The sequence below is a fragment of the Microcebus murinus genome, chromosome 3, assembly GCF_040939455.1.
Source record: "Microcebus murinus isolate Inina chromosome 3, M.murinus_Inina_mat1.0, whole genome shotgun sequence".
NCBI lineage: Eukaryota > Metazoa > Chordata > Mammalia > Primates > Cheirogaleidae > Microcebus > Microcebus murinus.
This window is the reverse complement of record NC_134106.1, coordinates 38,341,234-38,364,406: the sequence shown is the minus strand read 5'-3', so window position 1 is coordinate 38,364,406 and position 23,173 is coordinate 38,341,234. Positions and strand designations below refer to the sequence as shown.

Below are 23,173 nucleotides of genomic sequence, written 5' to 3'. Positions count from 1 at the left end.
GGCAGTGCCAGCATCTGTGCCAGGGCACAGTCTCCCCGTCTGCTCAGCCCAGTGGCCCTTCCCATTTCCTTGGTGCGTTTGGCAGGAACAAGGTGTTCATGAGCCATTGTGTCCTGGGAAGGATGCTAAGGGTACAGGAACAGAGAAGACATAGAAGAGGTATTTTACAATTTGTTAAGACATGAAAAATTCAGTTAAAAGAAATAGTTATGTTTCCAGAGGGCACACTAGAAAGCCCCTGACAAAGGCCTGTAGGGGGGCGCTGGATGGTCACTCCCCTCTCTGCCCACCGTCTCTTCATTGTAAAGTGAAGGAGCTGCGCTCCGAGGTCCCTTTCAGTGTGAACCTCCCGTGACTCCAGCGGTGAGACAGAAGGTGGCGTGCTTGACGCTGAGATGTGATTTTTCATCTCCCCTCCCTCTCCCCCCGATTCTTCTCTCCACCTGTGAAAATCCTCAGGTCCTTGCATCCTTTCGAGATAAACAACCAAACAAAGCAACACGTGCTGTGATTTGATTATCCGCTCTTCAGCGGTGGTTCCACCCTGCTCCTTCTTTTTATTCCGAACCCTCTAGCAAGAGTCATGAGTGTGCGCGTTGAAAGGAGCCTGGGATTCCTGCCCCCTTGGCTGGCGACTCTCAGACCTTGGCAGGGAAGAGCTGGAGGGTTCACCCACTGGCGTTTTGAGGCCTGCCATAATAAATTAGCACAAACTTGGTGGCTTAAAACAATAGAAGTTAACAACAAAGAAAACAAATAACCTAATTCAAAAATGGCATAAGGACTTGAATAGACATTTCTCCAAAGGAGATACACAAATGGCCAATAGGCACAATAGTGTTGAAGGGGATCAACATCATTAGTCATCAGGGCAGAGAAAAAGAGGGGAGGGAGAAAGGGGGACGGGTAAAAACCTAACAGGTACAATGAACACTGTTCAGGTGATGGGCACACGAATAGCCTGGACTTAAGTATTACAAAAACCATCCATATGACAAAAACATTTGTACCCCCTTAATATTTTGAAATTACAAAAAAAGAAAAATCAAAACCACAATGACATACTACTTCTCACCTCCTAGGATGGCTATAAATACAGAAACAAAGAAAAACAAAAAACTGAAAAAGGATTGGCAAGCATGTGCAGAAATTGGATCCCTTGCACATAGCTGGTGGGAATGTTACATGGTGCAGCTGCTGTGGAAGACAGTTTGGCAGTTCCTCAAAACGTTAATCATGTAATTATCATATGATCCGGCAATTGCACTCCTAGGTATATATCCGAAGGAATTGAAAGCTGGGACTCAGACAGATATCTGTATACCAGTGTTCATAGCAGCATTATTCACAACAGCCAAAAGGTAGAAACAACCCAGTGTTCATCACTAGATAAATGAATAAATAAAATGTAGTATATACACACAATGGAATTCTATTGACCCATAAAAGGGAATGAAATTTTGATAAATGCTGCAACCTGGAGGTGCCTTGAAAACATTATGCTTAGTGAATAAACTGGACACAGAAGGACAAATATCGTATGACTCCACTTACGTGAGGTAGCTAGAGTAATTAAATTCATGGAGACACAAAGTAGAAAAGAGGGGACCAGGGGCTGAGGGAAGGGAGAAGGGAGAGTGTTGTTTAACAGGTACAGAGTTTATGTTTGGGTACAGATGGTGGTGATGGGCACACAGCATTGTGGATGCAATTCATGCTACTGAATTTTGCGCTTATAAATGGTTAAAGTGATAAACTTTATGTTGTGCGTTTTGGCCAGAAAAATATAAAAACAAAACAAAACAAGCAGAAATTTACTCTCATGATTTGGGCAGCTGGAAGTCTGAAAGCACAGTGTGGGCAGAGCCATGCTCCCTCTGAATGCTGTCAGGAGAGATTCCTTCCTTGGTCTCCTCCAACTTCTGGTGGCTCCAGGTACTGTCTGGCTTGTGACTGCACAATTCCAATCTCTGCCCCTATCCTCACATGGCCTTCTTCTCTGTGTCTGTCTTCTCCTCTGTGTGTGTCTTAAAAGGACACTTATTGTTGGATTGAGGGTCCACCCTAATAATCCAGGATGATCCTATCTTGAGATCTTTAATTATATCTGCAAAGACCCTTTTCTCAATAAGGCCACAATTATAGGTTCTAGGGATTAGGATGTGAACATGTCTTTGGGGGGGGTCACGACTCAACCTACTGCAGTGCCCTCCACACACACCCCTCCCCAAGCGACTAGATGGGATGTCCTGAGCTCAGGGCAGCCAATCCATTGGCCGGCCAGCCGACTGAAACGTGGTCTAGACTGAACACAGGAGCTGGGTTGGTCAGGGTCATACTTTCTGGAACTGGGGAACATAGAGAGCCTGAGCTAGTTAGCAGTAGGGCCAGAGGTAAAAAGTGGCCTTCAGTTGGTGCCCAGCGCGAGCAGAAATTGAGAAGGGGCAGGTGCTGTATGTAAATATTAGGTTATTAAGTATGAATGTCCGAGTCCCTTAAGTACTAAGTTCGCTAGTTGGCCAGTTGATATCTTGGACATTTCACTTTGACACTTCTTGGTTTTTTTTTTTTTTTTTTTTTTTGATTGTGAAGGTACATCCTCAGTCTTTTAAATGCACGTTTTGGCTTGTGATTATCTTTCACATTTTTTTAGAGCAATTTTGTGAAACCATGGATAAGTCAAAAATTCATATTACTTTCGAATATGAGCTCTGTCATAGAACCAATGCAGGGCAGACAGCTCTAAATATCAACGAAGTGTTTGGGAAGGATGTGGCTAATGAACACACAGTACATCAATGGTTTGACAAGTTCCATTCTGGTGATTTTAATCTTGAAAATGAGCCATGTGGGTGACCTGACACCAGGGTGGATAATGATGAGCTGAAAGCTGTTAGTGGAAGCGAATCCATCTCAACCTACAATATGTGAATTAGCAGCAAGGTTTGACATTACTATTCCAACAATATTGGACCATTTGAAACAAATGGGCAAGGTAAAGAAGCTGGATAGATGGGTTCTGTGTGAATTAAATGAGCATCAGAAGAGAAATCGTCTGGAAGCTTGCCTTTCTCTGCTGTCATGACATAAAGGTGAACCAGTTTTACACCATGTTGTTACATGTGATGAAAAATGGATTCTTTTTGACAATCACAAGCATTTGGCACAATGGTTGGATAAAGATGAAGTGTTGAAGCACAGTCCAAAACCAAATATTCATCCAAAAAAGCTAATGGTGTCTGTTTGGTGGTCCAGTACTAGTATTATCCACTACAGCTTTATGAAACCTGGTCAATTGATTACAGCAGATGTCTACTGCAACCAGTTGGATGAAATGATAAGGATGCTTGTGATTGAGCAGCTGAGACTGGTCAACAGAGACAAGCCAATCCTTTTGCAAGACCACATGTCACAACAAACAACACTGCTCAAACTACAGAGGCTGGACTTGGAAACTCTTTCATCCACTGTATTCACCAGACCTTGCACCAACTGACTACCACTTCTTCCAGGCTTTGGACCACTTCTTGCAAGGAAAAATATTCAATTCTTAACAAGCTGTGGAAAACGCCTTTCGTGATTTGCCACTCATTTTCCAGGCTCCTTCCCTGCTGGCATAAACAAGCTACTGTTAAGATTGGAAAACTGTGTTGATAGTTTAGGCACATACTTTGATGAATTGTATTGCTTCTTGTTTGAGATATAATAAACTAAACTTTTGATTTGGAATCAGACATTTCATATTTAATGACTTAATAGAAGAAACCAGTCAGGAAAGGAGAGTGAGCAGATGTGCGGAGAGGAAAGAGATGCCAGGCAGGAGATCTTGCAACCTGCCAGAGAGACAGGGGGCTCCCAGGGACTGCTTTGGTTCCTGGCAGCCCTTCAGGTACACGGTAGGGCCATGTGTAGCCTGCAAAAGTTGCTAAGGCACTTACAAAGTCTTTTTCTTGGGGCCACATGATCCTGACCAGAACAAGGACAAACATTCCTTGTTCTATAGGTGCCTCAGCTTGAGGTCGCCATGTAAGATCCTTTGTAAAGATGGCCTCAAAAATTCCTCCCATGCAATGTGTCCCTTTGTAACATGACTTTGCTTGCTGCTCCTCTTACCGAGAAGTGAAGTTATTTCTTCTCCCCTTGAATATGAACTTGGCAATGTGACTTACTTTGGCCAATGGGATATTAGCAAAGGTAATGCATATACAGGGAAGACTCTTTCCCGGCCTCCTTCTAGCTTCTGTTGGCTGCTGCTGGTTCTCGGCCTTCCTTGGCTTGCCCTGCATCACTCCAGTCTCTGCCTCCATCATCAAAGGGTCCTCTCCCTGGTCTCTCTGTGTCCCTTTGTCTCTGTGCCTCCGAGTCTCCCTCTCTTTGTAAGGACACCAGTCATTGGGTACAGGTCCTACCCTCTTCCAATATAACTTCATCTTAACTTGATTCCATCTGCAAAGATCCTGTTTCCAAATAAGGTCCCATCCACAGGTACCAGGGATTAGGGCTTGAACATATCTTTTTTTTTTTTTTTTTGAGACAGAGTCTCACTTTGTTGCCTAGGCTAGAGTGAGTGCCGTGGCATCAGCCTAGCTCACAGCAACCTCAAACTCCTGGGCTCAAGCGATCCTGCTGCCTCAGCCTCCCGAGTAGCTGGGACTACAGGCACGCACCACCATGCTGGGCTAATTTTTTCTATATATATTAGTTGGCCAATTAATTTCTTTCTATTTATAGTAGAGATGGGGTCTCACTCTTGCTCAGGCTGGTTTCAAACTCCTGAGCTCAAATGATCCACCCGCCTTGGCCTCCCAGAGTGCTAGGATTACAGGCGTGAGCCACCGCGCCCGGCCTTGAACATACCTTTTTCAGGGACACAATTCAACCTACAACAGCCCCTCTCTGCCCTGTGGCTTTCACCGGTTCCATGGGACACATCCATGCATCCTCTCTCCCAGAAGACTCAGGAACTTTTGGCTGATCTCAGCACAGCTGCTTCTCCTTCAGCTCATCCCCCGAGCAGATGTCCAGCAGATTGCTCAGGTGGCATCAGCACCCGTCCACTGGGGCCCCGCAGTAGCCATCTCTCTGAGAAGCTCCAACGAAGCTCCCCTCACGGGCTCGGTGTGAGAGGCAGGCGCCCTCCACTCTTCCTGCTTGCAAGGAGAGGAATATGCCATTCAATAAATATTAGTAAATCCTTTCCCCCAGTTTCCCCCCTTAATCTCCAGCAACCTGGTCCTCAACCACAAGAAGAAGAGTTGTAAAACCAGTTTTAAAATATTTCCTTATAAAATTTGGGTTTTGTTCCCCGGGACTCTGGGAGCTGGTATCTGTCATCTTAACCCCTCAGCCGAAAGTTCACGGTACGCCCTCTCCTCAGGCCTGAGGAACGGGGACCAAACCGCTCTTCACAGATGGCCCCCCAGCTGGTCAGTCAGACCTTTTGGGGGGAGAAGGGTCTCCAGGCTGGGCCCCGTCCTGCGTGCTCGGGCCCCCTACTGAAGGAAGCCCCCCACACCCAGCCGACTGCCGCTTCCCCATCCCGTGCCCGCGTCACACTCCCTTGCGAGCTGCATGTCCCTCATCATAAAATTGAAATAAAAAAACGCAGATCCCACCTCTCAGAGTCATTGTCAGAACTGAGCGTGCGAGAATGACCCAGGTGGCTGCAATGTATTTATTCAGTTCCCGGACAACACGTCTTAACTGGAGTCTCCTGGACAGCCCTCGGGAGGGAAAGCGGGGGGCGCGGAGCCCGCAAGACTGAAAACAGAAATAACGCGGTGTGAGAGCGCACGAGAGAGTCACAGACCCGCCACGATCCCCGTCAAGCCAGTGGCACAGTATACACTCTGCTGGGATTTGGAGGAAGTAGATAATCCTGGTTCGGGGTGGCTTCTTAGAGGAGGCAGGCCCTGAGGACAGTGAGATTGGACTGGGTGTCAGAAGCCACCCAGAACCTGTGGAGCTTTAAGAACCACCGATGCCCGGGTCCCACCCCAGAGACTCCCATGTAGGTGGTTTGGGGTTTGGAAAGGCCCTCCCCACCCCCCCGTGGATTCTAATGTGTAGCCGGAGGTTGAGAACTGTTGCTGGACTGTCTAAACTCAGCTGGAGCAATATGGCTTTTGTTAAAAAAAAATTCTAGCTGCTGCCCCCACGTTCTTCCAGCTGCTTCCCAACAGCCAAGCTCCTGCTCAAAATGCTTCTTTCCCTTCCCAGGAAACTCCCTCCTGACTGTGGGGGCATCTCGTTCTTTGTGCTTTGCCCTGCTCGTCAGAAGTGCTCTCTTCCTCCAAGACCATGCAGTTGTGCTCAAATGTCATCAGGTTGCAAAGCATTTTCCAGAAGGGTCAGAGGGGGCCTTTGGAAGCAAAGAGGCCACTGCAGCAGCAGAGGCCGGGAGGAAAGCGTGCCTCCCCCAGCTGGGAGCCAGCACCCCCCAGCCCGCGTGCTGCCGCTGCCGCTAACTGGCTCGCCACTCTGCGCCTTCACGTCCACGCCTGTGCAATGGGGGTGGCCGGGGGCCCTCAGAGCTTCCGGGCTCTCTGAGCCTTCAGAAGCTGCTCCAAGCTGCTCACAGCTGGGCCTGAGGTCCAGCTCACCTCCCAGGCCCTGCTTCCTGGGGCCTCGGCCAAGCCCCGGGCTTCCTGCCTGGTGCGCCGGGCACAAGGGGCCCTCACAGAGCCTCGGCGTGGTGTCCTGGGGAGGCCGGGAGCCTCTCAGAGCCGACACAGAGGCTTCGTCTGTGTCCCAGGCTGAGGGAGGAGGGGACTGGCCAGCCCATGGGGACGCTACCTTGCCTCTGGATTTTTCCGTGGCTTTCTCAGAGCCTTTCACTTGATCATCAAGTAAGCCCTCAGCAGCAGAGACCAGTAGGACAGAGAGCTCCAGTTTACGTGGGAGGAGCTGAGGGGCTGGGGGGCAGGGAGATGGTAGCACATCAGAGCAGCTAGAGTATCTGCCCTCCTGCCGTTTGACCTCCCCCACCTCAATTTTCTTACCTGAAAAAGCAGACACTCTTGATTGCTCTGGTAGGCTTGGCCCTGCTCCGTGGAGAAGGGGCTCAGGGACACCTCTGATCACAAGGTGGGACCCAGGGGCCAAGTCAATGCAGAGGCAGGACCCTGAGAGACCCATGATAGGAAAGGTTCTGTTCTAGACCCTGAGAGACCCATGATAGGAAAGGTTCCGTTCTAGAACATTCTGTCCATCAGCTCATATCATCTGCATAACAGCCCTGCCAGTCAGGCATCCTTTGCCCCATTTTGCAGAAGGAGCATTGGAGACTGAGAGTTCACACTCAGGTTCTTCCCACCACGCTGTGCTAACCTCCTTGGGCATGGGTTTAGCACCGCAAAGTTTAAAGGCCAGCTCTGACGCTGCGTGGTCTCCTCCCTGCAGACGGATGGCCAGCAGGACGGGGCAGCCTTGGGCCCCAGTCACCAATTCAGGCCAGGAATCCAGAGAAGAGAAACTGCTGAGTTTGAGGAACGTATGCTTTGAGATCATTCCCTTCCTTAGATCATTTTTTACAGAGAAATTTTACATGCATTAAAGAGTTACATACTTTTGAAAAACCAAGGCAAACCATAAGAGAAACTTGAACATTTATCAAATCTCTGGAGAAAGAATGTCTTTTATTAAACTTAGAAATGATTGATGAAATCACAAAGAGAAGATTAGCGGGTTTGACTACAGAGAAATGGAAATTTTCTGTATTTAAAAAATGACTAAAAAGGGGCAAGTGGGGAAAATATTTGTAGCATTTGAGGTAGATGAAAAGGTAATTATCTATTTTTATTTATTTATATGCTGTCTCCTTCCTAAAAAGTTTTGAGGAGGGAATATTACATGAAGAGTTCATTCATACAAACTGATAGTTACAAACAGGAAGCCTTATATTTATGTAAATATGCAAGAAGCATAATGAAGCAATTTACATAAAACAGATTATAACTAGCAAATGGACTTATTAAAAATTGTCCAACCGTGCTAATCGCCAAAGAAACGATTTTCTATTTAACTTTTTAAATAGAAAAAAGCATTTTAATTGACACCCAGTGCTCATGAAGTTATGATCAAATAGCCAGCCCCACACATTGCTGGCCTGACTAAATTGTTACAACTCACAAAGAAAACAATATGGTGAAAGATATCGATAACTATAAAAATATTTGTTCTCTTCAACAGAGTTATTTTACTACTGGGAATTTAAACCAAAAATTCAAAACTGTGAAAAGAGTTATATGCACAGAAATTCTCATTGCAGCATTTTGGAAAAAAAGGTGAAAATTTAAAATGCCCTAAATGTCCTAAACTAGGGAAATGATTAACTAAACTATGCCTTATCCGCTCAATGGAATCCAAGGCAGCCTTTTTAAAAGAGGTTTGCAAAGACTGATGGTAAATAAAAATGACTATGACAAAATTTTGACTTTAAAAAGCAGGATATATGGCCGGGCGCGGTGGCTCACGCCTGTAATCCTAGCTCTCTGGGAGGCCGAGGCAGGCGGATTGCTCGAGGTCAGGAGTTCGAAACCAGCCTGAGCAAGAGTGAGACCCCGTCTCTACTATAAATAGAAAGAAATTAATTGGCCAACTAATATATATAGAAAAAATTAGCCGGGCATGGTGGCTCATGCCTGTAGTCCCAGCTACTTGGGAGGCTGAGACAGAAGGATTGCTTGAGCCCAGGAGTTTGAGGTTGCTGTGAGCTAGGCTGACGCCACGGCACTCACTCTAGCCTGTGCAACAAAGCGAGACTCTGTCTCAAAAAAAAAAAAAATAAAATAAATAAAATAAAAATAAAAAAAAATAAAAAGCAGGATATATTATATAACTGCAGTATTCATGATATATAATTCATAGTATTCATGTAGCTATGTGAAAAAAATGCATGCGTACAAATAGGAGAAAGTCAGGTCTTCCCCCAACATGTTCAGGGTCTGGGGTACAAATGGAGACCACATGCCAAATGCTTAAATATTAAAAAGTAATAATTTAAGCTGACAAACTGTCAAATAAAATGTTTTATCTTCCTACCTTGTGATAAGTTACGATGCATATTGTAATTCCTAGAGCAACCATTAAGAAAATAACAAATAATACTTTAAAAATGAACAAAGAAATTAAAAATATTCTAGAAGAGTATCTGTTTAACACAAAAGAAAGCCATAAAGGAGCAACAGGCCCGGTGCCCTGGCTCAAGCCTGTAATCCAGCTGAGGCAGGAGGATGGCTTGAGTCCAGGACTTTGAGACCAGCCTGAGCAACACAGTGAGGACCCCATTTCTACAAAAATGTAGAAAAATTAGCTGGGCATGGTGGCACACATCTGTAGTCCCAGCTACTTGGGAGGCTGAAGCAGGAGGATCGCTTGAACCCAGGAGTTTGAGGTTGCACTGAGCTATGGTGATGCCACTGCACTCCTGTCTGGGGCAAAATGATAGATATAAATCCAATCATATCAGTAATTACTGTTATGGACTGAATGTTTCTGTCCTCCAAGTTTATAGGTTGAAGCCCTAAATCCCAATGTGATGGTATTTAGAAGTGAGGCTTTTGGGAGGTAATTAGGTTTAGATGAGGTCTTGAGGGTGGGGCCCCTATGATGGGATTAGTGTTCTTATAAGAAGAGGAAGAGATCAGAGGTCTCTTTCTCTCTCTACCACCTGAAGACACAGCAAGAAGACAGCCTTCTGCAAGTCAGGAAGAGAGCCCTCACCAGGAACTGAATTTTCTAGCACTTTGATCTTGGACTTCTTAGCCTCCAGAACTATGAGACATAAATGTCTGTTGTTTAAGCCACCCTGTATTTGTTATAGTAGCCTAAAACAATTACATTGAATCATAGCTGCATTATTCATAATTGCCGTAAACTGAAAATAACCCAAATGCCCATACACTAAATTAGATAAATGATGGAATACTAGGCAGCAATTAAAAAGGAATGGACTACTGATACTTGCTTCAACACGGACAAACCTCAGAAACATTATGATAAGGAAAAGAAGCTAGATGCAAAAGACCACATATTACATGATTCCATTGATAGGACATGTCCCAAACAGACAAATCTACAGTGGTTGGCAGGGGGTGGGGGTGGGGGGCTGGCAGTGCCACAGGGACTACAAATGGCCACAAGGGGTTTTGGGGTGTGATGGAAATGTCTTCTCTAAAACTGGATTATGATGATGGTTGCAGTGGTAGACAACTGCAAAATTCACTAAAAATCATTGAATTGCACATTTAAAACTGGTGAAATGTATGGTCCATAAATCACATCTCCATAAAGCTGGTTTTTCTAAAGATGCTAAAATTAAAAAAGTTTGTGCTGCAAATGATACCATCAAGAAAATAAAAAAGAAAGAAAGAAAGAAAGAAAATGAAAAAACAACCCATTAACAGTTTGAAGTGTGTGTGTGTTTTGTCCCTGCCGCATGGTTTAGCTGGGTGCAATTTTCTGGCTGGGTTCCACAGGCTTTTTTTTTAAGCCAAATAATAAATACTTGCAGCCTTGCAGAGCCATCAGTATCTTTTGCAACGGCTCAATTCTGCTGTTGTTGTGCCAATGCACCCATAGGCCAAACGTAAATAAAATAAGTGTTGCTGTGTTCTAATAAATCTTTGTGTACAAAAGTAGGGCAGAGGGCTGTGGTTTGCCAACCTGACAGAGAGTTTCTCATGGAGGAAATCACAAGAGCAAATGTGAGGTTTGCATTATGTTCACATTGTTCCCTAAGACACTGATTGTGTTGGAACAAGTTCTCATTTTCAAAACAAGCATTCTAGCAGAACTGACTGAACCTCATTGGCTGTCACAAGAAAGGTAAGGACTTTGCAGTGCCTGGAAAGTCCTAAGTCACCAATGGATCAGTGGTCAATAGAGTCGTTGCAAAAGATACTGATGGCTCTGCAAGGCTGAAGTATTTATTATTTGGCTTTTAAAAAAAACGTCTGTGGAACCCAGCCAGAAAATTGCACCCAGCTGAGCCATGTGGTAGGGACAAAACACACACACACTTCAAACCATTCATGGGTTGTTTTTTCATTTTCTTGATGGTATCATTTGCAGCACAAACTTTTTAAATTTTAGCATCTTTAGAAAAACCAGCTTTATTGAGATGTAATTTATGGACCATATATTTCACCGGTTTTAAATGTGCAATTCAATGATTTTTAGTGAATTTTGCAGTTGTCTACCACTGCAACCATTATCACAATCCAGTTTTAGAGAAGACATTTCCATCACACCCCAAAACCCCTTGTGGCCATTTGTAGTCCCTGTGGCACTGCCAGCCCCACCCCCCACCCCCTGCCAACCACTGTAGATTTGTCTGTTTGGGACATGTCCTATCAATGGAATCATGTAATATGTGGTCTTGTGCATCTAGCTTCTTTTGCTTATCATGGTGTTTTTGAGTTTTTTGTTAGTGATTATTATTAGCTATGTTTTATGGCTGGCATTACATTTGATTATCTATGTGATGCACTTAGAACAGCTCTTGCAACTTAGTAATTTTTTAAAGACTCTTTTTAGAGCAGTTTTAGGTTCACGACAAAATTGTGAGGAGGTAACAGAGTTGTCCCAGATGCCCCCTGCCCCCACACAGCCTCCGCCATTGTCAACAGCTCCCACCAGAGTGGCACATTTGTTACGACTGATGACATATCATAATCACCCTAAGTCCATATGTTCCAGTCGGGTGTGTGCTGGACATTCTGTGGGTTTGCACAAATGTATAATGACATGTGCCACCATGACAGTATCATACAGAGTTGTCCCACTGCCCTGAAAACCCCGTAAGCTCCACCTAGTAATCCCTCCCACCCCCTCACCCCTGGCAACCACTGATCATTCTTCTGTCTCCTTAGTTTTGCCTTTTCCAGAATGCATAGAGTTGGACTCATTCAGTTTGTAGCCCTTCAGATTGGCTTCTTTCACTTGACACTTAATGATTTTTAATTCAAGCATCTACCATTTTCATTAAATCTAAGAAAGACATCTTTCTTAAAAATCATGGTAAAATACACATAAAATTCATGTGTAAAAGATGTGTAACCATTTTAAAGTACACAATTCGGCAGCATTTCGTACGTTCACAGTGTTGTGCAACCATCACCGCTATATAGTTCCAGAACACTTCCGTCATCCCCAAAGGAAACTCCATGCCCATTAAGTAGTCATTCCCCGTTCCCCTCCTATCCTCTGGAAGACACTTTTTTAAAAAATGACTCCTTCACTTCTCTGAATTCTTCCCATTGAGCTGTGCTCCCAATCAAGAGCATCTTATAATCACTGTTTCTCGTGTGGCAGTCTCACATAGCTGTCATCACCCACCGAGCATAAACTTGGCCACAGCTCTAGAGGAATGCATAGCCTCATGCATTCTTCGCTATGTTATGTGTCGAGTTTAACTGCCCCTAAACTGCCTTCACGAAGACCATGATTCAACAGAGAAATGAAAACTTGTTGAGTATGAAGGACATGAAACAGAGTGGCAGGATATAAACTTGATTTTCATGAAGCAAATATTTGTCGTTAGAAGAATAACCACAGTCTGTCCTTCCTCCAAAGTGACAACCAGGTGCTTTATGGGGCAGGAAAGGAAGATATAAATAGATGAAGCTGTGCTATGTCTAAAAAGGTAACCTGTCACATATCAAGCAAGACAACCAAAGGCCAGAGAAACTGTGAAATCCCTTGGAATAGATAACAAAAATTTCAAAGGAACCGGAGGTTAATGTGACTGGTTCTTATGTCACATAAGACTATTGTTAAGGCATTATGACTTGGTTTAATGGCACTATGTTTTTTCTTGATAGAACATAAAATAACAGTGCATCTTACAATTGATAAGATCTTAAAATGATACAATATCATCATCATCATCATCACATTACCTTTTTTGCCCCCATTTGCTTGTCTGTTTCTCCCACTGGGCTGTCAATGTTCTGAAGAAAAGGAGTTTGCCATGTTTACTACTGTATCTTCCATGCCCTACCGAGTATTTGATTTGTAGTAGGAACTAATGAATAATATGGAATGACAAAAACTCTTTTGGGAGATGAAACTCATAAGTCAATTAGTATCAACACCAGGCTTATTAGTATGACACAGCACAGGGTTGCTGTAAAAATTAAAAAAAAAACCTTTAAAAAATCCTGCCTATTGGCCGGGCGCGGTGGCTCACGCCTGTAATCCTAGCTCTTGGGAGGCCGAGGCAGGCGGATTGCTCAAGGTCAGGAGTTCAAAACCAGCCTGAGCAAGAGCGAGACCCCGTCTCTACTATAAATAGAAAGAAATTAATTGGCCAACTGATATATATATAAAAAATTAGCCGGGCATGGTGGCGCATGCCTGTGGTCCCAGCTACTCGGGAGGCTGAGGCAGAAGGATCGCTCGAGCCCAGGAGTTTGAGGTTGCTGTGAGCTAGGCTGACGCCACGGCACTCACTCTAGCCTGGACAACAAAGCGAGACTCTGTCTCAAAAAAAAAAAAAAAAAAAAAAAAATCCTGCCTATTATAGGGCTTGAGACAAAGTAAATGCTCAATAAACACTTGTTGGTTGTTGTTTTTATATCACTTAGGACAGTGTTTGGCGAAAGTGACAGAAGACCCAAAAGAATAATAATGGCTTAAATAAGAGAAAATTGATTACCCTCTCAGATAATCAAAGTGTGGTCCGTAGGATAGCTCCACGACCATCAGGGTCTCAAGTCCCTTAGTCTTGTTGCTCTGCCATCCTCACACATAGCATCCACCTTATGACCCAAAATGGCTGCTCGAGCTCCAGCCAACATGTTCACATTCCAGCTGGCAAGAAGTAGGAAAGGACAGCAGAAGTAAAGTACTTTTCCTTTTATGAATACTTCCCCAAATCAACTCTGTTTATATTCCATTGACCAGAATGTGACTACAAGCCTGGAAAATACAGGCTTTTGTCTAGGCAGCCATGGGCCCTGGTAAAATTCAAGGGACGCCGAGGGACAAGTAGCAGGCTCTGCCACAATCACTAAACTTCGTGGTGCTGATTACAAGTGCCACGTGGGCTCTAAGGAGCCTTGTTCCATAAAGGCCATGGAAGGCACTCAAGTGGAGGTGGGCGTGAGGACGGCTTTGAAAGACGAGCACGCTTTACATGAGCAGAAGGGACAGCGGGGGCATTTCAGGCAGGCGGTGAGCAAACAAAGGCCCCAAGGCAAGAAGGCAGGGTGTGCCTGAGGGGTAACAGGTTGTCTGGGCCAAGCAGGGGCTCGTGTCGGGGGACAGGGACACGCAGGCGGCTGGCTGGCTGGGTCCTGGTCCCGGAGCAGGGTCACCCCTGTGCCGACTGGGGCGTCAGTGTGCAGCCACCTAACCAGGGCTCCCACACACGCTCGAGGCCAGTGTCCAAGCGAGGCACGGGCACGGGCATGGGCTGTCGTGCGGAACCGCGGCCGCTGCACAGCACCTCCTTGGAGCAGCCCTCGTGAGAAGGGGGCAGGTAGCGGCGCTGCTCATCTTCAGCGAAGGGGGTGATGAGGGAGGCCGGAGCTGAAGGGCCGTCGGGATTGGCTGGTCAGACCCTCGCAGTGTGCAGAGAGGGGCAGGCACGGGCCCAAGGCCACATGGCCAGCCCCGTCTCTGATGCCCTGTTCATGGCCCTTCCGCCTCCTCACGGGTCTCTCGTCTCCCTCGCCCGTGTCCTTGCTGTCTCTTCTCAGTGGCTCTCACGGCAGCCCTGCCTGGAGGTAGGATCGTCCCCATTTTACCAGCAGGGAAACTGAGGCCTAGTGGGTGATTGCCCAAGGCCACATGGTGGCCCAGGCAGAGCTGGGGCCAGAACCGAGGGGGGCCTGGGCTCCCAGCTCAGAGCTCCCTCCTGTGCCCAGGCAGCCCATCTCGCTCGGCACAGGCAGCCCGTGGGGCTGACCACTAGGCTCTCCTCCCTTCCGCCCCCCGGGCAGGCCCTGCCTGTTGTGGTGGAGAAGGTGGTCACTTGGGAGCGGAGCCCCCACTCTGTCTGTCTGACAGCCCGCCCCGTCCGAGACATCCATTCCGTGGGTGGAAGTCCCGCTGCCCATGTGCTGCTCTTTTTAATCTGCCCCTTCCTCAGCATCTGCCCCGAGCCACCCTCGTCCCGACACCCCAGCGTGGTGAGTGCGTCAGCCAGCGTCCTTCCACAGCAGGAGGCTTGGGGCACCCCAGCTCAGTGACACATGGTGTGCCGTGGGACGAGAATATTTCAGATCTGAGTTATCCTTCCAAGACGGGAACATGTGGCTGCCAGAGGCCAGAGGGCACTGGTTCCCGAAGAGGGGAGGGGAGGGCGCAGTGGGTGGCGGGGTGGGGACAGCTTCCTGAGGGCTGGCCTTGGAAGGCCACTGGCCGCTGGCACACGTGGGCCGGCCCTCCCAACCCTGCAGCCCCTCTCGCTCTCCCGGGACCCCTGCTCCCAGCGCGAAGTTTCTGCAGCATCAGCAACAGTTTCTGCTGCTCTCCCAGTCCCCCGCGGCACATTCCACCCCGCCAGCGTGGCCTGTGTGCCATATGCTTCCCTCTTTGTCGGGAGAATCACGTGTGGCGGGGAGGGCGGTCACGCTTCTCGTCCCCCCGCCCAGGCAGGGAGTCCGGCAGACAGGACAGCAGGGCCCTGAACTAATCGACCAGCTACCGAGGTGCCGTGTGGCTTTGGTCGTCCTGCTTGTGGCTGGGCCGGCCCGCATTGGCCAGAGAGGGACCAGTGAGCAGCCAGAGAGTGACAGCGTGGATGGCCACCCTCCACCGCTGAGACGCAGGCCCTCAGTGCGCCCTGAAGAGACAGCTGGCTCCAAGGGTGGGGAGGCCGCATGGCTCTGCCTCCGAGCGCTTCCAGACGCACCTTCCTTCCCACAGGCCCGGGTGGAGCTCGGCGGCCTCTGGGACAGTTCTTCCCTCACTGACCCCTTCCCAAGAAGCTGACGGGCCAGCCAGGCTCCACCCAGGGAGAGTGCCAGTGGGGCAGACTTTCTGAGCAAGTCTTCAGAGAGGAGGCCGGCCTCTCGCCTGCCAGCTCGGTGCTGTTGCCTCCGGCTGGGGTCCCCATCCCTGGCCCGATCCCTCGGAGCAGGTTGTGGAGGTGGTTTTGCTGGTCAGGCACCGGCCATAGCGACTTTATGCAGAAAGAACTATTTGGGGCCGCTTTCCCCCTGAGGGACTCTGGGAAAGGCAGTTACCTGGAGCTTGCTGGGTGACACATGGCCACCAGAACCTCAAGGCAGGGCTCTGTCATTCCTTCAGTAAACGTTTATTGAGTGCCTACTGCGTGCCAGGCTCTGATAACGCTGGGGATATAGAGTCCTACCCCTCATGGAGCAACAGAAGTAACCGTGTTTACAATTGAACATGTCCTATGCTCTAATAGGGGAGAACGGGGCGTGCTGGGACCTCACTGGGGGTCAGGGAAAACACCTAAAATGATGCCCAAAGGATGTTGTTAATAATTAAGTGAGAGGAGACCAGGGAAGAGCCTTCCAGGAAGAGGGGATAGGCTTGAGGCAAAAGTGATGTGGTACTTTCTAGAAAGGACTCCCAGGGCAGGTGTCGGAGCAGGAAGGCTCGGCACACACAAGAAAGAACCACTCACAAACAGCCTTGCAAATCTGGTGTTTTTGTACCTGTCCTGAGTCTTCAGCCAGAATTTTTCTGGGCCTTCAACTCCAGCAGGAAGCCCAGTGGGAAATAGCTATTTCCTGCCCTCGGAGAGGAGAAGAAAACAAAACCCCAGCAATTTCTGCCTAACCCCAGAATGTCAAAGTTGACTCACGCTGGTTGGGATGACATGGAGGATGGGAGATTTTTCTCTTTCAAAAACAGTGCTCATTGCATTTCTGTTTATAAAGGTAATCATGCTTTGCAGAGAAAAGTATAAAGAGGAAAATAACATCACATATAATCTTACCATGGAGATAAATGATAAAACATTTTGTTTTTCCTTCCAGTCTTTCTTTTTTTAAATGTGTACTTTTATTTTTGTTTACATAGTTAAGGTAAAACTGTATATATAATTGTATTACCTGCCTTGTTCCCTTAACATAAGTATGTCCCCATGTTATCAAAAATTTCATTTTTAAGGACTGCATGGCATGCCTCTGTATGGCTCTGCCATAGTTTACTTAGGTTCCCTGCCGGGTGCCCCTCCCATGGTGGCTTTCCTGGGGACTCTCTGGGGCTCCCCGTCGGCCTGCAAGACCCCAGGCCTCAGCAGCCCCTGGAGGAGCAGTGCCCAAGCTGGCTGAGCTTTGGGATCACCTGGGGAGCGTGGGGCACTCTCAGGCTTCCGGAATCAGAATCTCAGATGTGGGGCTGGGGAGTCTGCCCCACAGACTTTGCATTTTTAAAATGCCCCACTTTGCATTTTTAAAAAGCTCCTCTGTTGTCCTGAAGCCATTCAGGGACCAGCATTGGGAAGGTGCTGTTTTAAAGCCTTCTAGGATACATAGAACCTGCATCATGGCAGAGAGTTGATCTATTTCATTTTAAATTAGACAAACTAATACCTATTTTGCAGAATTGTCAGGAAAAATAGATATATAGCTTGTGGAGCTCAAGATCGGGCATCTTTGTAACTGCAGTTGTTAGAATTCCAAGTGGAAGCCTTTTACACTGTACCCCCCAGAGGGACACTGCTCTACACCCACTCCGGGAAGGGCTTGGTTGCCTTGGGACCGCGTTCCCCTCTTCCTCCTTTGCAGCAAATACAGAATTCATGCTCACCTCTTCAGGAACACATCAGAACGTATTGCAGTGAGACGGAACATGTATAGTCGGGTTTGTCCCTTGTGGCATATGGCTTTAGATGACCAGGCAGGACCTGGGGTTGGGAGAGAGGTTCCAACAGATGCTGAGGGGCTGTTGGGACCTTTCTTCCTGTCTAGATACGAAGGAGGTACAACTTCAGAAAGTAGGGCATTAGCTTTTATTGTCAGTTCCAAGTGCAGCGTGGCTGCCATCTGGTACAAACTGTTACTGCTGGCTGATGAGATAAGCACAGAAATTGAGAATAAACACTTAGGAAATTTTACAGCAATTTGACATTGCCACGGTATCCAAGTGTGTGATAATTTTTCTAGAAATTAATTTTCATTGTATTTTACAAAAGCATCGATCTGTGACTGATTGGATATTTTAAAAATTGATCCCTCCCAGGAGAAGGCTTGAGAGGGCTGGCCGAGAGACTGGTAGATCAGATCTCATTTAATCCTCACGCCCCCTCTGCAAGGTCTTGAACTAGGCTGTTCTTCTCCCCTGGTCCTCCCACGCTTGCCTGTTGAGCGTCAGCCAGAGGAAGGTGGCTCTGCTCCTCGGTCCCCTGTCCCATGCCAGCTCCAGGCTGGGTGGAGACTCCCAGGAAGAACAGAGACAAGGTGTGGGACCCAACTCTCCCCAGGAGGATGGGGGCGGAGACCCTCAGCGTAGACTGTTCCTGGGGTCTTACAGCAAGGAAATTGCCCAGGCAACTTGTGCCTTTCACCTTGTAATCATCCTTCCTCACCAGGGAGCTTTCCCTGGTGTCTGATCTCTGTGCTGCTGCTGGAGCGGGTGTCCCGAGCTGCCAATCAACTAACAGTCAAGCCCCCGCCACATACTGACGCTTGCTGCTCTGGGGCACATCAAATGGAGATATTTTTGTTAAGCACTTACTCTGATTAACTCATTTACTTTTCCCAACGATCTCATGAGATAGGCCCTATTTTTATCTTCACGGCACAGGAGAATCTCAAGGAGGTTAAGGGATGGGCTTAAAATCACACGCGGATATGTGGCAGAACGGGAGGTCGGTTTCCAGCATGCCCTGCTCCAGGATCCACGCTCTTAACCACAGTTTCTCACCGTGCACCTGCCCTCAAGGGGCTTGCAGTCGAGTTAGAATCCCTGCTGAGTCGGGCAGTCCTGATGGTGGAGCCCAGGAGCCCAGAGGAGGGAGGGCCCCGGAGATGGGAGGCGGCAGCCAGTTCTCAGCCCTGCCCCGCCTCCGGGCTCCCCAGGGAGCAGGCTCATGTCCTGTGTTTCTGCTCCCTCCTCCCCAGACGTGACCTCACTCCTCCTCTCCCTGGAGGCCGCAGGGAAGAGATTGTTGTTTCCTCCCACACGAAGGCTCAAACACCCCTGAGATCCCTCTCATCCTGTGGGGTTCTGCACAGTGACAGGGACAGGGGTGCCCTCAGCCCCTGACTCGGCACGCACCACCTCCCCTACTTTAGTCCCTCTGCCTCCACACTGCATCTTTCCTGTGTGCTTTTCCTTAGAGAAGGGTGTGCGTTAGGACCCTGGAGGAAAGAGCCGGCTGGAGTCCTTCCTCCTTCCCATTCTCCTCAGTTTCCCTACCCACACTTCTGGTACTCCCTGCTCCATGGATGGGGCAGAACAGGGCCCAGTGGGACAGGGCACACGTCCTCAGAGGTCTCAGAGCAACTTGCTGCCCTGTTCTCTCACCGTCCTCATCCTGTCCGTGGGGGCGGCTGTGAGGACTAAATGGGCAGTGGCTGCCGTCTCTTAGCTCTCTGCCGTCTCTAAGTGGCTCTGCCTGGTTTGGCTTCCCTCCCACTCCAGGCTTGTTGGAGTCTTGCCCTGTCATCAGAGCTGGCTCAAGCCCGCTGCCTCCAGGAAGGCCTCCCTGAATATGCCAGCCCAGACCCAGTCCTCAGCCTGGAGGGGTCCTGATTCGCACTTGGTGACATGACAGGTGGCTGTGTTCTGCTGGCCCTAGCAACCCCGGGGAGGCCAGACATCCCTATCCCGACCACGAGATGGGCCCCCCCAAGCTGCTCCACAGCACCAGGCCTGGGACAGGCTCCCACTTGCTCTACTCGTAATGTCCAAGCCTTGCAACTCGGGACTCGGTGGTTTTCCGATTGTTTACCTGGGGTGACCAGATGTGGGGCCTCTCTTAACCACCCAGGGAGATGGTTTGAGAAGGGACTTTTGTTATTCCTACTGTACTGGCGAGGAAATTGAGGCTGAGAAAGGTCAAGAGACCTGGACAAGGTCACAGAACTGGTTCGCCAACGGCAGAGTCAGGTTCCGACACTCGACACAGCCGGCTGCGAGTCCACTGGGGCCTGAAGAAAGCCAGCCCAGCACCGCAGTGCGTGCACCTGGGGCTCATTCGACCTCTTCAGTGGTCTTTTGCCTTTTCTGTGTTTGCCCTACTCTTCTCCTCCTGGGATTCCCGCCCCGCCCAGAGCCCTCTCAGCCCTGTCTCAGGCAGCCAGGCAGAGACGCCGAGGCAGAACAGAGCCTACATGCCACATACGTAGTGGGCTCCCGGGACATGGCGGGTGGGGCTCTGCTCTTGGCAGGACAAACAGTCCTGGTTCCCAAGGGCCCCAGCGCCAGGATAGAGTTTTAAATAGCCAGTGACAGCCCAATTGTGAGGCCCGGTTTAAATTAGTTGTCAGTGCTTGATTGAATCAGGTTTAATTGTTGGTTGGTGCTGAAATGATGAATGAGATGTGGCTTTAAATAGGAACCATAAGTGTTTCAACCTCGCCCCTGGGCGGGAACTGCGAGATCTGGCATCCTGCTATTCAAAGGGTTCCCCCAGCAGGAGGGGCTGGGGCTGGGTGGGGCGGACAGAGCCGGCCTGGGCCGGCCTGGGCTGCTTCACCTGTTTCCCGTGGTCTGGCGTTCTGGGACAGACACAAGAAGTGCCTGCTGGGGGCTCAGGGAGATGAGGTCTCAACGATTCAATCCACCTATCCATCAACCAATGAGTCGATCATTTGCCTCGCTGTCCTTTGACCGAGCTTGCTTATTGCCATCTGTGCCCTTGCAGGGGCCCAGCCCAATCTTCCTGGATTGACAGAGGAAGCGGGGAGCAGGGCAGAGCAGAAAGTCCATCGTGCTGGGGCAGCCCTGCCTCAGGCCTCACTCTGCCTCGCGCCATCTGCATGGCTTTGGGAAGTCAGTGAGCTCCAAGTTTCCACATCTGTAAACTGAGACAAGGCTTGCCCTACCTCCCTCCTCCAATGAATTGCTGAGGGATCAAGAGGGCTAATGCCAGGGAAGGTGCTCTGGAAACTGTCACCACACCCTTATGGTGGCTGATCAGCGCCTCCCCTTGGCCCTGGGCCAGGTAGGGGTGAGGGGGGTGGAGTGTGGGTGGGGAGAGGGCGCTGTCACTGTGCCTCCTGCAGCCCCAGGGCTCTCCCCAATGTAGGTCGCTGCCTGGCCTACTCAGCGGTGCTCTGGTGCCTTCCCCAGAGTTGGGGGACATTTCTGAGCCTCTGGGCCAGGGTGGGGACCCTCTCATCTGGGGCCTGCCTGGCGGACTCCCCTGGCTGCACCTTTCACCTGCACCTTCCTATAACTTCCTCTAACTCACCTGGAGCCAACTCTCACCTGGGCAGGCAGAAGAGCGGACAAGAGAAGCCCCACAGAGCCAGGGCTGTGCCCGCCATTCTCAGTGGGAGACGGAGCTGGAGGGCTCATTCCTGGGTTTTCCTCCCAAAGCTGGAAGAATGGCTGCAGATGGGAGCCCAGTACGCGCCACTGGTGAGAAAGCTGGGAGCCTCCGAGAAGGCGCCAGATGCTTGGTGTTCCCAGGGTATCAGAGCTCCAGTGGGTAACGCCCCCTGAGAGGGTGGGAGAGTGACCCCCACACCCACCTCAGCTGACTCTTTCTGCCCCGGCCACATCACGCTCAGCTGGGTCTGCTCCTTTGGGCAGGCAACTGTCCTGAGATGCCACATCCCCTCGTCACGTCCCTCCTACAGCTGTTCCGGCTCCCCACTGCCTATAAGGTGATGCCGTCACAGCCGCACGGCCCCACCTGTGGCTCTCCCCTCGCCCCTTGTCCTTTCAGCAGCAGGGGGTGGATGGAGAGGACACAGGGTTCCACGCTGTGGGACGCCCACTGTGTTGTTGCAGGAAACTGATTATAGGTACTATAATCCCCACGCTATGGAAGAGAGCTGGGGCGTGGAGAGGTTAAATAATACTGATGCTAAAATAACGGCAACAGCCACCACTGACTGAGAGCTGATGTACAGGTGCTGGGCAAAGGGCTCTGCACGTCCTCTCACTGCATCCCTTCACCGCCTGGCAAAGTGGATACAATCGCCGCCATTTGATGGAAGCTCAGAGATGTTCAGAAATGTGTCCACACCGGTCCTGGGGCGAGGGCAGGGAGGCCACCTTCCCGTCTCTGCAGAGCAGACATGGCCAAGGGCAGAGACCCGGATTTCCTCACTTCGCCTGGAGTTAGATATAGGACTTAGAGGACCCATGGGTGAAAGTGACAGGGAGGCAGATTTTAACTCAACCATGAAAACCATTTTAGATGAGGTTTTCCTTGGAAATAAAAAACACCCAAGGAGCTCAAAGTCTGATGAACCTTCTATCTGGAGTCTTGTAGAAGACACTCCCCCTGTGTTTGGGGCCAGATGAGGCCTCATCTCAGAGAAAACCATAGCCCGGCTCCAGGACTGACCTGTTTACATCATGACCTTGAGCCAACTGCTTGAACTGTCTGAGCCACAGTTTCCACATTTGTGAAAGAGGGAAAGTACGACCTCTCTGAAAGGGTTGTCGTGGGGATTCTGGAATGTGAAATCACAGACACAAAAGCGCTCCTGCTTGGGCCCAGGGTTGGCATCTGATAAATGCTGGCTCAATCTGAACCTAAGCCAGGTGGGGGCTTGGGCCAGAGGAGAGTGACAGTCCCTCTCGACCCTGAGTGTCTATACCCTTAGTCGCCACACCTGCCATGGAGCCCTGCTTGTGATACTGGCCACAGGTCGCCACATACGCAGGTGAGGGTGTGCCCAGGGCCAAGAGGTCTGCTGAGAGCGCTCGGTTTAACTGCAGCGTCGTGTCCTCAGTTCAACTCCGTTTTGGAGGGGAGCACGGCGAGAGGAGGGGCGAATCTTATGATCTGCCTGAAGTGGAAAGAAAGCTCTTATCTCATTTCCTTCTCAGAGCCGCATGTGACGGTGACTGGGCCGTGGACGTGCCGGGGAGAGTAACGGGAACTGACAGCGGCCGGCCGCATTCTCTCGTCCTCTTCCCACAGAGGCGTCCAGAGGGGGACTGGGCCCTCCTTGCAGTGCCAAAATAAACGGGCATTGTTTCCAGCTCCGCAAGAGGCCTTGAGTGGAGCAGCTTCTGCCAAACCCAGTAGGAAGGAAGGCAGAGGGAGGGAAGGGGGCTG

The 23,173-nt window shown here is 49.4% G+C and overlaps 1 long non-coding RNA gene across 1 annotated transcript in view; it reads right to left on the bottom strand.

Moving 5' to 3' along the window:
- Window positions 1-2,587: 2,587 nt before the first annotated feature.
- The window catches only part of LOC105866452 (uncharacterized), a 39,936-nt gene continuing 19,350 nt past the window's right edge, over window positions 2,588-23,173 (bottom strand). The window contains exons 2-4 of the long non-coding RNA XR_012918551.1: window positions 5,616-5,760; window positions 4,858-5,147; window positions 2,588-3,608 (exon numbers count right to left, since the gene is read on the bottom strand). This is a non-coding gene — a long non-coding RNA (uncharacterized LOC105866452). The remainder of the gene's footprint in view (window positions 3,609-4,857; window positions 5,148-5,615; window positions 5,761-23,173) is intronic.